General features: G+C 40.3%; 1 pseudogene; it reads left to right on the plus strand.

Annotated features, from left to right (window-relative positions):
- Positions 1 to 12,542, plus strand: part of LOC127656169 (protein MMS22-like) — a 38,890-nt pseudogene that overhangs the window by 24,267 nt on the left and 2,081 nt on the right.

Raw genomic sequence — 12,542 nt, forward strand, 5'->3', positions numbered from 1 at the left:
CCCTCCCTTACACCACACACTGCCGCCGTTCTTGTCCATAGTCTTGTCACTTCCCGTTTGGACTACTGCAACTCTCTCCTTTTCTGCCTTCCTCACAAATCCCTTCATAAGCTTCAACTGGTCCAGAATTCAGCTGCCCGCATCATAACTTCGAACCCCTCTATTCACCACATCACTCCTGTGCTTCAACAGCTTCACTGGCTCCCGGTCCAGTTCCGTATTCAATTCAAAATCCTTCTGTTAACATTCAAGGCCATCCACAAACTTTCCCCCCATATCTGTCTGATCTTCTCCATGTTCAAACATCCACCCGCTCCCTTAGATCCTCTTCCTTCATACACCTGTCTGTCCCCCGCCCGTCTCACCACTATGGGGAGCAGAGCATTTAGCCGCTCTGCTCCCCGTCTCTGGAACTCATTACCACCCCAACTTAGAAACATCGATTCATTTTTCCACTTCAAATCGCAACTCAAAACACATCTGTTCAAAAATGCCTATGCTCTACCCCTTTTTTAATGTTGTTGTTTATTTAATCTTGGTGTTTTTAAATGTTTTATGTATCCCTGTACGGTGTCCTTGAGTGCCGAGAAAGGCGCTTTAAATAAAATGTATTATTATTATTATTATTATTATTATTATTCTTTAGAAATTACAAGTTTTGGCTGTCCCCTATCACCAACCAGAACCTCAGCATAGGTATGAGCTGGATAACTCTCCTCTTGTAAACGAAGAAGTCTTAATAAGTCAGATAAAGCACGATCAACATCTTGAGGCAGTTCTACAACATTGGCAAAAGAGCGTACAAGTCCCACTTCATGACTTAAAACAAAGTGTAAATAATCCAAATCCACAGGCTGACGTCGCAGAACTTCCTGAAGCCTTCTCAGCATTCTCTCCATGAACTGCCTCACAATCAAAGGTTCCTGTAATTAACATTATAAAACTCTAATGTGATGACATGTATCAGTGCTCAAGTTGCCATGACAAGCTACTCTTCTATAGCTGTATGGCAGATCTAAGGTAATGCTGAATTGGCACATTTCATTAAATATGAACTACATTTAAATCAAATAATTTAATGTTAGAAACCACTCATTCCAGATATGAGCAAATGCAAAACTTTAAATTTTAATTTCACATTGTTATAGAGAGCCAAGCAGAACTCAGTGCAATTCATGAGATAAAATATGTATTAAAAATAAACTTGTCATTTCCTTGGATCGTCAGAGCAAAAAGCCAAATATATAAAACCTAATAATAGGCAAACATATTTTGATTATTAACTTACAGTCCTCTGTTGGGGTCGCGAATCTGCCATCTCTCTCAATTTCAGCAACACCTCCCTTGACCTGCTTGCTGTCGACTCTGGTGCTCATGTGACCGCAATGGATTCTGCTGTGCTGGGGTGTGATGCTGCTGAATGTTTTGTGTTAGCACGTTTATGAGGCCTTGTGCAGCAGCAATAACACTGGCCTCCAACTCCTAAAGAAGAAGAAAGAAGACATCAAAGGACTGGACACTTAACATTAGCTACCATTTACCCATCGTCCCCATTTAGTTAGTTAGTTCATTCTTTATTTCAGACGCATGGGTCCATATAAACGCTCTGGCTCATCTGCCAGTGGCAGGTAAACTGAGAAAAGCAGTAATATGTATTACATGTTCCAGTCGACGTCTAAAAAACAGCATAACTGCCGTTAAAAGTTAACCAAACCGGCCAGGTTGCACGTGAATAAACATGTAAATGGCAGGGGAAAAACAGACTTACTTGTGGTTTGGAAGTTCCAGGTAAACTAGACATTTTTTTATTTTTATTTTTTATAACGCCACCATACAAGAGCCTTCAGAGCAGACGGCGCGGGTTCCAGAAAAGTGACGCAGGCCTACTTCTTCAGTATGCCTATATGCAAATTATATGCAAACTATGCTCTACTTACCCCTCCCTCAGACTCCTCCCACTCTCCACGCCAAAACAGTGACAGAAAGTTGAAACTGAAAATCAGTGACACTGAAAAAAAACTGACATTGTAAAAAAACCTGTCACTGAAAAAGAGTGACATGATGAAAAAATCTTAAGATTGTCATCGAAAAATACAAATAAATCCCAATAAAATAAAATAATATTTGTAAGATTTTAATTTTTTTAATTTTTTCAGTGCCAATACTTGTTTCAATGCCAACACAACTGTTTACAATACAAATGTTTCAATGCCAATGTTTCCTTTTTCAGTTCTGCTTTTGTTTTCAATACCAATTTTAATTTTTGATGCCAAATTTTAAAGTCACTGTTCTGGCTCCATAGTCCCTGGGCAGTGAAAAAAAGGTCGCTTTTGATATGCACTTAAGAACACAGCGTCTTGTTGTCAACATGATGTTTTCAAGTTTTCCCTGGTGTCTGCGCGCGCAATGAGTGGGCCTGGCCAATTTGATCATTTTTCGTCTTGATGTCACAACGAAAAGGAAAATGACTCGTTGGAAAAACGATTCATTACATTGACTCAGAGTCGACTCCTACTTTTGAGAGACAATAACTTTTTTACGGTGAACTTTCATATATAAAACTTTGCAGGATGTTTTTGTTCACTTAAATCTATGTTACACACTACATGAAAGGTAATTTTCAAAATTCCATAATAGGTGCCATTTAAATGCTATTTTGCATTTTTTTTAACAAAATTAGTATTTTAAAATACAAATTAAATTATCAGCATAACAATTTGAGTAAAATTGTACGTACATGTTTTATTTTCTTTGTATTTGGTATGTCCCCCTTTTGCTTTAATTACAGCATGAACTTGAGCTGACATGGAACCAGATGATCCATGGTGATGATCCATGTTATCCCAGCATGATTTGGGAATTTTTCCAAATAGCATCTACTGTGCTTTAATGGAAGCAAGGATGTCTGATCTTTTCTAAAATAAGTTGACATGGTCAGTGTCACAATTTAGCTTCTTTGATTACTGAAATGTAATCTTAAATATTTCTTATTCATTTTTAGGGATGTACTCTACTCACCTTTCAGCTAAAGTCACCTTTTCTGAAGATAATTTGCCCTAAATGTTTGTTATACATTTTCCTTATTAAAATCACTTGAAAGGGTCCACTTAAGCTTGAGCACTTAACTTTAAATACAACAAAAAGCTTTATATACAACAAACAAATCAACTAAAAATATACACCTGGAAAACCTGCTATGACTTTTGAATCTTTTACACCTCTCAAGAGTTTGTGTCCCAATATTTTACATAATAACAATTCTTTGTTTTCATTTGTTTGTTTCAATCCTAAAACTTTCCAGGTACAAATGGATTTTGGATCACAGATTGTCAATGTGGACTTTTGAACCCAACTGTACAATAAAATGTGATGTTCACAGTGACCAAATATCTCTCTCACCTGTCCTCTCCGCAGAGTCTATTCAAAGTTCCACCAAAGCCGTATGACGGAGCTCTCAGATTCAGGCCTGTTGCACATTTTGCTGCTGTTCCTGGTCCTGGCACAGTGCCAAGCTGGAGGACGTGGCCAGCCGAGCATGTGACTTGCTTGCAATGTTGCCTGCTGACTCTACGCCCCCAGCCCTGCGTGCACTACAGTGGATGGGCCAGCTGGCTATCATACTGCTGTATTTGGAGCAGGGACTACATGCTGGCCCGTTGTCCGAGCAGTTGGCCGCCTACTTCAGCCAAGCGGCCCGCAAGTTTTACCTGAAGACCACTGAGCCTTCTCGCAAGCTCGCTCTCTGGGTGCCACTTAGCTCATACCTGGAAGGGGTGAATGAGGTGTTTGAAACCAGTCCTACTCTTATGCTGTCAGAAGAGAGGCTTCTGAATGAGGGATTTGGACTGCTGCTGCCCGTCTGCCGCCAGTTTGAAATGAGTTCTGCTTTGGGCTTTCTGCAAACCGTATTGGCACAATTAAGGTAATAATACACACAGAAAAACACACTTTACTCTTAGACATTAAGATATGATACTTCCAAAAACAAACACACGGTGCCCCTCCAAGTGATCCCAGAAGCTTATAGATATGGCTCCCTGGCACCTACACAGCTCAAATATATCCTGTGCATTTAATGTATGTTGACAATGACTTGATTATGCAGTAGTTTCTGCACAGCATGGAGATAAGCTTTTCCATTGTGAGCAGAGCCCCCTTCAGGTCCCCTGTGGATCTCTTGGGGCCCGCAGCAGCCGGATCAGCCGTACAGGTGCTGGAAGAGAGCTGTTTTGAGTTTTGGCTCAGGGGTCCCGGGACTGGTTGGAGACTGCTAAGTGTGGAGTGAGCTGAAGGGAAGGAGTTCATGGCAGGGACATTGGTGTGCTTTACATGGCTAAATCAGTCAGAGTTGGCTAGTGTGTGTTAGAGTAAGTTGTCTGTGCATCTCAAAGCATAGCAGTTGAGAGAAACTTTCAATAGTATAAGTCACACCCTTGTATCATACAAAATGTGAACAGACACACACACACACACACACACACACACACACACACACACACACACTCCTCCAAGGTAAAGAGTCCACTCCTTACGAGCACATTCTTCTCATTTTACCATATCTAACTCACTTTAATGCTGCTAATTCCCACAATTTCTAGCCAGGGTCTTGGGTTTTGAGGCCACTCATTTGCACATTAATGGGCGATAAAACCAAGACAAGCAAGTTTCCCGAATGAGCTTGCATAGCCACCAAGATCCTGCTGACCCAGTTTAAAGGGACGTGTTGCTCCTAGACGTGTCCCCACAAATTACTCTTAATTTCACTGCAGTTCTGTTGTATTGCTTTTATTAATGCGTTTTCACTCATAAAATTAATGCATTATTAAGTGGTCCGCTAAATTGAACCTTGGTTTCATTACAGCTGTTAGGCTGGAGATGGCATGTGCAAGCCTTATGTGAATTAGCCAGCTCGCTGCTACAAGCCAATGTAAGGCAGACTGTAACTGACAGATGATTTATACAGATAACACAGCCAAGCTCTAGTCACACTCTAATACTCCTCATCATATTCCCTGCCATGATCCTGTGTGTGTGGGCATTGGGATCGCAACGGTGACACCTGCAGTAAGGTGGCGTCTTTGCCAAGTGACTAATCGAGTTTTCGCAGACGATTAATTGGGTACCTTCCTCCCGTGCTTTCACTGCATGCTGTTGCTCCACAGAAGAATGGAGGTCGTGTTTACACAGAGGCAAGTGAGGGAGGTGATAAGCATAATATCTATGTTTCTCTGTTTTTAAGAAATGAAAATGCATCAACACAGCAGGGGATGTTTGACCAGCCATGACAGTAACAATTAAAGTCAAACTCACTTAAAAAGACTAAACAATTTTTAAAGGATGCATGAATTCTAGTGAATTAAGACTAAATGCTTATAAATTTGTTTGTTCGTGGCTTGTCTTTGTAGAACTTCTTTACCAATGCTCCATTGGCAACATTAATTGCACAGACATATCCCCTGAATGCATTACTAATGGGAACTCTTCAGTTCAGAGTTTACCGAGGTTTACTTTTTTAAAAAAAATTTTTTATGTTTTATGCATTTGGTAGACACTTCTATCCAAAGTGACTTACAGTTCATTCAAGGTATAAATTGTATCAGTGTGTGTGTTGCCTGGGAATATAACCCATGGTATTGGCATTGCCAGCACCATGCTCTCAGCTCTCCCAGTTGATCTACAGGAACAATACAAGGTTACTTCAAGACATTCAAAACTTTAAAGACCCCTTGACATGGTTTGACAAATACCTGTTGACAGGTAGATTTTTTTTTTAATAAATTTCTTTAGGTTAATAGCCGATGGCTTTTAGTCACATCCAGGCAAAACCATGATTTTCTATACGGGGGAGACAGTAACATTCTCTTTCTAGAGAGTATTTTATTGGACAAAAATGTCTATATACCCCCATGCACAAAGTGGGTCAATATTTTTGGTCTGTTTTGCTGGAAGAGAAAGAAAAATTTTAAATATTTATTTTGTCAACTCATGTCAGCCCATGTTAATAGACACAGACTCTAAGCCAGTCTCAGACCATGTTAATAGACCTGGACGAAAAGCTAGCTACCATCACCACCTCACTGTGGTGTTTTGTTTTTTTGTTACCCTATAACACAAATATGGTCAGAAATAAGTACTATTGCCTAATTTTGCAGCAAAGGATGTGCTCCTTCATTAATGGGGGGTGTATGGGGCAATACTGAGGTATCAGAGCTTATGTATTGTGTCAGATAGTGTGCTTATCTGAGTGTGTGATTCTGTGAGGCAGTTTACATGAGGTTGCCTGGTGTGATCCTGTAAATCAGTGTGTATGTTCTAGAGTCGTGTGTTCAAAATCTGTGCTGCAGTCCAGAGAGAGATTAAACGAGTCTTCAGATGGTGTGTGCGTGTGTGTGTGTGTGTGTAAGACGCTGCAGTGAGAGGATTAAGTGGGGTCTCTGACGATGTCTTGTACAATGAGGGTTGATGGGTGTGAAAGGCCCATTCCGCTGTGGTAACGAGGCTAATGAATTCAATCTCTAATCGATTGTCTCAGCTCTCTGTGGATAAGATGCAACCTTGCTGGAAGGTGCAAAGGTGTGTGTGCGTGCGTGTGTGTGTGTGTGTGCGTGTGTGCGTGTGTGCGTGTGTGTGTACGCGTGACGCTCACACCAGCTCTTCCCCGGCGCTCTCACTTTCATCGCTGAGAATGACGGGACAGGAGGATCATCTCCAGTCTAAATGAGATTACAGCCCCTTCAGCTTCTTATCTGAGCTAATGCCAGCCACTGCAGCGCCAGACTCGCTCTCTCGGCCATCCATTCAGACCCAACCTCACAGCTACTGCCAGGCCACTGAGGAACTGCTTGCCCCACACCACCACACACCGTCTAATCCCTCTGTCCAGAGAGATGAGGAAAATTCACAGAGGACAGGGCAGAGGGGGCTGGAGATAATACAGACAGAGGGGAAAAGGCTGCAATAATATTTTTAAATAATAGTTCACCCAAAAATGAAAATGTTGTCATTTATTCGCCCTTGTACCATTTCAAACTTTAACAGACTTTCTTTCTTCCATGGAACACAAAAGAATAAATGTTGAAGGATGTAAGAGTCATTCTTTTCCATGCAATTACAATGATTGGGCACAATATTTCAAGAATTCTGAAGTAGGAAGAGGGGGTTGATATTTTTAACAACCTAACCTGGAACTTAATCTGTTTTTCTCTTTCATTCTTTAAGGAGAGTTCACCAGCGCAGTGGCCAGCTGTCTCATTCTGTAGACTCTCCTGGTTGGGCTCCTCTCCCCAGCGTGGCTAAAGAGCGCCACCAAGCGGTGGCAGCAGCACTTTGGTCTCACTTCTTCCCGTTCCTGTGCAGCATGAGGCTTTCCCAGACCCCTCCATCACAGCTGTCAGATGCTGCAGCAGGTCAGGGAAACAGGGAAAATGAACTTTTGTTCTCTCAGGGGCTCTCTTTGCATCGCTGCCTTTTCTCTGTAGACTCTGCTCTAAAAGAGATGAATAGAATAGAATTGCACATAAAGCCATTCTGCTGCACAGATGTGGGACAATTCACAAAAACCCATCTGAGTGTGCCAGGTTTTCTTTTTTGGATTGACATTTATTTTTCTATTTTCTCCCTCTGTCCCACTCCCCTAAAAGTACCATCCTTTTGAGAGAATATTTTTAATAGAGATTAACACTTCCACTTAATCAGTTATCAGTTCTTAAATATCTTAACAGATAAGGCTACACACATCCAAAAAGTGGCAAGTCTAAGATTTCAAAAGTTAAGTTACATTAATTCAGTGAAGAGCCTTGGACAAGTGTATATTGCCTGTATAATGGCTTAAATAAATTCATTGTTTAATATGCCCAGTATGCACTCTTTACCTTCAGAATATGGTGATGAATAATTTGGTTATTATTGTGTCTTAATGAAGAAATAAGAAAATAAGAAAAAAATCGATTATGCATATTGGGTATTGAACTCTTTAAACATAAAACAGTCAGTATTGGTCATGAAACAACAATATTGGTCAATCTCTACCATTTTTTAAGTTTTAAAAAAATATGTAAAATCTTAGTATTTTATGTTATTAGGCTTCACACTGTTGGTATTAGACATGCCTGGCTCTGCCCCTCAATACCTACAGCCCCACCCCATCCAGTCCATAATGCAACTCTTTGTCTGGGACGAGATGCTTCACCCCCTGCTAGTAACCCACTATCTAAATCACCTGCTGCAAACTGGGTAAGTATTTCTTCCCCATGTTCTCTTTCTTTCCATGTGTAGCTTTTTTTTGGACTTGTGTGAGTTTCATTCTTCTGTTTCCCCACAGAGAGCTGGTTAGTTGGGTCAGCTGTGGACCAGGATCAGGTTCAGCCCAGGCTTTGTGTGTGCGTACCTGGATCCGCTGTGTTCTACAACAATATCTGCATAAAAGCCAAGATACCCCAGATACAAAAGCAGGTAAAAAAAAGTCCTTATGGGCATGATGTGGCAAAGTGATTAAAGTTCAGGGTCAGTAACTGGAAGTTTGCTGGTTCTGTCCCTGCAATGTGTGAGCCATAAACCACCACCATTGTGTCCTCGAGCAAGACGGTTATAGAGATCACTTACCCAAGTATGAAAATTCTGTCATTTACTCACTGTCATGCCTTTTCAAACCCTGTGGTAAACCACAAATGGAAACTTTTCAAGAATTTTCACACTGCTCTTCACACAACATAAGAATTTAGTGACTGTTGTTGTTTACTGAAAGTTGTTATACACTGAAAATCTTCTCCACTGTAGCTCTCAAATCTCATTCTCACTTCCACACATTCAAATGTGGCACATCTGGGTCATGAAATATGCAAGAACCAATGTTGCTTGGCATCATTGACGTCAAACCAGGTGCAACGCATCCTCATGCACTAGGTGTGAATATTTGCATGTGCAAAGGAGAGTACTGTACCTCATACAATGCTTTAACTATAATTTTGTAAATATAAAACAAAACAGCTCTACAAAAGTATAGACTACATGGCCCTGTATCACTGTATGCTTTCATTGTATGGAAAAGAGCAATCAGAAGATTCTGAAAATCTCTTTTTGTATCACAGAAAATAAATTTCATTGAGTAAAATTACTGGAGAGAAAATAACTGGATTTTCACGAATGAGTGAAGTATTTCATTAACCCCAGTTAGTTCACAACTGATACAGAATTAGTGTTCTTAATATTTGGGTAGATCAGATTGAACATCTGTGAAATGCATGTGTACAGGCAGAAATCTGGATGAACAGCTGGCTGAGTTAACCAAACAGGTCCTCCGGCTTCCAGAAGTGGAGTCCATACTACAGAGAGCAGGGGTAAATACAGCTGCTGTCAAAGAACCCAAACCTGCAATGGCAATATTCATCAAGGTACACACATTGAAATGCATTATTATTCTAGAAGCTCGAATATATAAGCTAGACTGAATTTCTAATACTGTGTATATGCATGGTTTACTAGGCTGTGGGTCGTTCATACTCTGAAATCCAGCTCATTTCTGAGCGCTCTTCAATGGTGTCTCGGACCCTGGAGAATGTAGGGGACATCCTCAAATATATAAAGCCCTACCTGCTGAACAAGAACTGGGAGGGTCATATTGGACCATAGGTTAGTGTACTCTTGATAATGTATACTCTGACTGTAGGCATCAGAATGCATCTAATGCCGAGTTTACACTACACGATTTTAAGCCTGTTTTTCGCTCTCCGACAGTTTTGTGGAGATCGCCAAAAAAAGCCTGAAATCGTAGGAAAATCGGCACTCAAAAAAATTTATCAGCATACAAAGACAGAGGATCTAAATGCGGTTTTATTGAAAATAATAAGACAAACAAGACTGGAGCAAATAAAACATCCACGATGGGGGAAAACAAAACAAAACAAAAACACAAAAGACATCCAAGGAGTACACAGGCAGGATTAACATCTACGGAGAGCAAGGATAACATTCACATTTGAACATACAACGAACGACGAAGACTGACCAAACAACCAGGGTTTAAATACAGAGGGATAATGATGATCAAATTAACCACAGTTGAGAACAATGAAGTGCATAGGCAGTGATGAGGGCAGGGAATTATGGGAAGTGTAGTTTATGACAAGTGAAACACGGGGCAGACAACAGGGGATTGTGACAATAATATTATAGCCTGTGCCGCCTCTAAAAAACTTTCCCTTTCAACTGAAGAAATTCACTTTTCACAATCCAATTTATTCTTGATTGATAAAATTATGTCCCACCAAAATGTTTTTAATACTCTCTCTCTCTTTCCCTACAATATATCCTTGGACTGTGTATCGATACAGATTCACTGATTTTATTAAATTCCGATTTGAAGACAGTTTAATTAAATTCTGATTTATTTGGGGTTTTATTGCTTACATATGAAAGCTAATGCTAGTAATTATACAGGGAACCATCTAAAATGGTACATTACGAAGAAAAAAAACTAAAATTAACAACAGGGCCCAAACTATGCAGTTCAAATGTTATTTATTTAACAGATATAATAATCAACACAACCAACTGATGTAAACTTTAAAGTAAAAAATTATCTTGGGATTTTAATAATCAGGATCTTTCAAATGTAGTTCACTATTTAATCAGAAAATCTGTATTTTTACCCAGCCCTAATATGTATATCCTGAGCTTGTAGAAAAAAGGGGATACAGTATATGTTATTTTTTCTATGTTCTGTGTGAGACTTGTACACTGCCTGTTTGGATTTAAATAAGCAGAGACTATGATTGGATCATTATTGCAGTGATTAATATGTTTCAGCTGGCAACAATTATTTTAACCCTAACTGATGCAGTGTGTAGCTTCTAATTTCTTAATCAACCATGTCAGAAGACGTATCCTGTGGTCATGGAAAAGATGTTATTGTGTTTCAGAAGGGGAAAATTATTGGCCTGCATCAAGCAAAGAAAACAACTAAGGAGAATGCTGAAACCACTGGAATTGGGTTAAGAACCGTCCAATGCATTATTAAAACCTGGAAGGATAGTGGTAAACCTTCAGCTTCATTGAAGAAATGTGGCCGGAAGAAAATCTTGAATGCTTGTGATCGGAAATCACTAAAACACTTGAAGTCATATCGTAAAAAAATCGACAGTAGAACTCATGGCTACGTTTAATAGTGAAAGTAAGAGCATTTCCACACACAATGCAGGATTGGGTCTAAACAGCTGTGTGGCCACAAGAAAGCCAATTGTTAGTGAGGCTAATTGGAAAAACTACTTCAATTTGCCAGGGAGCAAAAAGATTGGACTGTGGAACAATGGAAAAAGGTCATGTCGTCTGATAATTCCAGATTTACCCTATTCCAAAGCGATGGGCATGTCAGGGAAGAAGGGAAGCGCATTAAATGATGAACCTGTTATGCATAGTGCCCACTGTACAAGCCTCTGGCATTGTTTATGAACTGGGGTTGCTTCAATTGGTCAGGTCTAGGCGCCGCAACATTATGCGGCAATACAATGAAGTCAACTGATTACCTGAATTGACTAAATGAACAGGTTATCCCATAAATTTATTTTTTTCTTCCCTGACGGCACGGGCATATTCTAGGATGACAATGCCAAGATTCATTGAATTCAAAGTGTGAAAGAGTGGTTCAGGGATCTTGAGGAATAATTTTCACACATGAATTGGCCACCACAGAGTCCTGACCTTAACCTCATTGAAAGTCTTTGGGATGTGCTGGAGAGGACATTATGGAATGGTTCGACTCTCCCATCATCAATACAAGATCTCTGCCAAAAATGTATGCAACTCTGGACAGAAATAAATGTTGTGATGTTACATAAGGTTGTCAAAACAATGCCACGGCGAATAGTCACCGTAATCAAAGCTAAAGCCGGACCAACTAAATATTAGGTTTTTTTTTTGATCAGGCAGTGCATCATCTTAACCAAGATTACCTTGGATCTTTAGGGTTTGTCAGTTGCGGTGGGTGTGTTCCACTCTCAGGGTGTGTACCTGAAGCAGCAACTGCACAGTGTCATCTCTAAATAGCTTCCTTCAAGCCACCCCCTCTACTGGAGCAGTGGTCAATCATCCTGTCATGCTGTCAGCCTGTGAACCAACACACACCCTTCAGGGTGAAAGACTTAGAAGAAGCATTCTGCAAGTGTTGAGGTATTAGTCTCTCCTTTGTTTACATAATTTTACTGATTATTGACTGCAGAAAGAAATGTGCAACAGAGTTCCTTTTGAAAATAGCAATGGCATCACAATTGTGTTGTTTGGTTCCATCTCAGCAGAGATAACTTTCTTCAGTTTAAAGGCCATGCACCTCCCCCACGACTGGCTTCAGTTCTATCTTTCCTGTTGGAGCTCCTAAAAAGGAACAATGACAGAGACCCAACCCTTCTTGGGATACCCCTCCCTTTGGTGTTGCACTGTCTGATGCTGGTCAACGAACCACAGGGTAGGCAGGGACATGCCATGTAACCCACTTTGATTTTATCAACAACAACAACAACAAAACAACTGAGGTTTCTGGAATACCAGACGAT

The sequence above is a fragment of the Xyrauchen texanus genome, chromosome 15, assembly GCF_025860055.1.
Source record: "Xyrauchen texanus isolate HMW12.3.18 chromosome 15, RBS_HiC_50CHRs, whole genome shotgun sequence".
NCBI classification, from domain to species: domain Eukaryota; kingdom Metazoa; phylum Chordata; class Actinopteri; order Cypriniformes; family Catostomidae; genus Xyrauchen; species Xyrauchen texanus.